Below are 2952 nucleotides of genomic sequence, written 5' to 3'. Positions count from 1 at the left end.
TTAGGAATACCCTTTCTGCTCTGAAAATAAGCCCAGGAGAACTTGGACTACATTCTTACTTACTTCTTTCTCCACGAACAGGCAGCTGTCTCCCTACCTGACCTATTGCACTGTCAAATCTGAAAAGAATGAACCCAACAAGATGTGAGAGCAAGGGAGAGAGAGAGAGAGAGAGAGAGAGAGAGAGAGAGAGAGAGAGAGAGATCTATGGTAATGCAGGTCAAAACACAGTGAAGTTTCTGGGGGTCAGGGAGAGGTGGAGGAACTTCTGTAGGAAGACAGGGAAAGGAAGTCAGAGCTGGATTACATATCTGCACTCCAACTCTGGTGGGCCTCCACATCTTCTGGTATGACCAGCAGCAGTTCACAGTTCTTTCCTCAGAGCTGGTATTTCAAAAATTTCTGAGCTCACTCTCACTTCCAATTGACTCAGGCACTTTGAGTTATGAGTCTAGGTTGTAGTAGGTGCCTCCCACCTTTCAGAAGCAGATCCAATGCTGTCTTTTGAGCAGAGGCTTCAACTGACCACAGCAGAGCTTAGAGGAGAGATTCATGATGAAGCCCATGATGTTAGAGAGGGCAATGACACTGACATCCCTTCACTTGTCCCACAAAACTGCTTCATAGCCTTTGGTCTAAAGGGCTGCCATGATGACATTTATATCATAGTTCTCATTCCCCAGCATGCTCTTCTTGTGGCATGTCACCACGGTGTTTGGAGACAGCTTCTGGAATATCTCCTGTTGTGTTTCCTAGGTGAATGTACTGTTGTCTTGTAAAATGTTGTTAAATGAGTAGAGAGCACACAGTTCTCAACACTGCTAATTTGCTGGGGGTGGGTGGGTGGTGGTGGCTAGGGCAATTTAATAATTCTGATGTGGTCTTGTCACCTCTCCATGGCATGCAACTCATGTTTTTGTTTTCCAGAGAGAGATGGCCTTTGAAGCTCCTCCTACTCCTTTCCTTCTGAGGAAGAATGTAGCCTCCTGGGTCTTATTGGAATTGGCAGGGTTTACCTTATTCTCCAGAGGCCATGATTTACCTTGGACAAAAGGCTGGAAATAGCAGCAGTTGCGAAACACCCTCAAATCCTGTTTTTGGTAGAAAAAATAGCTCCTTATGCCTCAATTTATTTTGCTATAATCTATACTACAAAAGTGCTAGATACCTCCACATAGAGAGGTAATAGACTCAAAATATAGAATGAAACATTGATTTTTGCGCATGTGGGAATTTTTTTCTTTTTTCTTTCTTTTTCTTTTTTTTGCTTGACTATGCTATTTTGATAGAAGAGGTTTTTTTTTTTTTTAAATTGGGAGGGAGAGAGAGACCAGTGATAGGATGAGCAAGAAAGAAATAGAAGAGAAAGAGGAGAGAGAAGAGAGGAAAGGGGGAGGAGAAAGAGACAGAGAGAGACAGAAAGAGAGCGAGAGCAAGAGAGAGAGCAAGAGAGAGAGAGAGAGAGAGAGAGAGAGAAAGAGAAAGAGAGAGACTTTTCTATTGCCTTATTCTGGTGTTGAAGTTACTATAGTTTTCAAAGTTTATGGCAATAGAGACCATGTTCTGATGGGTTTTACTAAGCAGGAGACTTTAACTAGTGTGCGGGAGAGCCGTTAGTACTAACTCCCAAAATGTGAGTATTGCAGGTATGTGCTGTTCATCCTGGATCCTGTAGCTCCCTAGGCAAAGATCTCATGGCTGACATTTCTTTCAGGCCTTGCCTCCCCAGGAGGTGCCTTGCCTAATGCTGCCCTGGGGAGATGAATCAGTGAGTCAGGTTATAAAGACACTGATGGCTTTCTTCCACCTAAGCCTCCTGAGGGTCGTGAAGACCTCAGCAACGAAGAATAAGAGATGTCTCAGAATGTGAGAACCGTGTCCTACGAATTTTCTCCACTTCATCTTTACTGTTCAGGACTCAATGGACTCCTGGAAGGAAGACATATATTCAAGGAAGTCTGCTAAGAATTCTGCCATCTAGGCCTTCTTCCATCATTTCTGAGGCAACTGCTGAATGCCTGGGTTATCCAGAAAATTTTTTGCAAGAAATCAATCCACCTCCTGCTCATGAGTGGCCAGTGTACTTGCCTTCCAGTAGACTCCTGAACTTAGCTCATAGAGTTGGGTTGAAGGCTGGGACATATACGGAATTGCTGATGGACTATTTAATCTAGGGAAGAGAAGACTTAGGAAGGATATGATAACTGGCTTCAAATTTTTAAAGACCTGTCACATGAAAGAGTAATTAGACTTATTCTGTTCACTCCAGAGAATGGAACCAGGAACAGGGACTGGATATTGCAAAGAGATAGGTTTAGAGTGGCTATCAGTAAAAATTTCTAAACAATGAGGGCTGTCTAAAAATTGAACATAGATTTAGAGTTGGAAAGGACCTTAGACATCATCAAGTACAGCTTCCTCATTTTATAGATGGGGAAACGGAGATCCGTAGGGGTTAAATGATTGGTGCAGGGTCAAAGAGCTGATATGTGTCTAAGGTAAGATTTGAACTCATGGCTTCCTGATTCAGAGTCCAATACAGTTATCTCTTCCATGTAATGTAGGTGCGGGGCACAGTGAGGGGCACAGTGTCTCTATTCCTCCCTGACCTTTCCTCTGCAATCTGGGAAATTCATGTAAAATTCTTTAGCCTTCTCTCTGTACCAGAGAAGGCATCTGATTTTTTTTTCTTTTTCTTTTTCTTTTATGGGACGTTTAAAGTACCTTACTATAAAATTTGGGTTAAGTATTCGGTCATAGACTCTGTGCTGTCTGCTAACCTTCATGTATCATCTTCAGTTTGTTCAAAACTCTCCAAAAATTACTATTTAATTTTTTATGCTAACCCATAATATATTGAAACTGTGATGGGGAAAGTCACAATGTGCAAGGGATAACTGTACTCTCTGCACTACATTTACATCACACTTATGTAAACAGGTTGTGAGTTCC

The 2952-nt window shown here is 42.3% G+C and overlaps 1 pseudogene; it reads right to left on the bottom strand.

Annotated features, from left to right (window-relative positions):
- Nucleotides 1-303: 303 nt before the first annotated feature.
- LOC118856013 lies at nucleotides 304-912 on the bottom strand (annotated as a pseudogene).
- Nucleotides 913-2952: the final 2040 nt, after the last annotated feature.

Source organism: Trichosurus vulpecula, chromosome 7 (assembly GCF_011100635.1).
Source record: "Trichosurus vulpecula isolate mTriVul1 chromosome 7, mTriVul1.pri, whole genome shotgun sequence".
NCBI classification, from domain to species: Eukaryota; Metazoa; Chordata; class Mammalia; order Diprotodontia; family Phalangeridae; genus Trichosurus; species Trichosurus vulpecula.
Note: the sequence above shows the minus strand (reverse complement) of the source record. Positions and strands in the feature narration are given on the sequence as shown.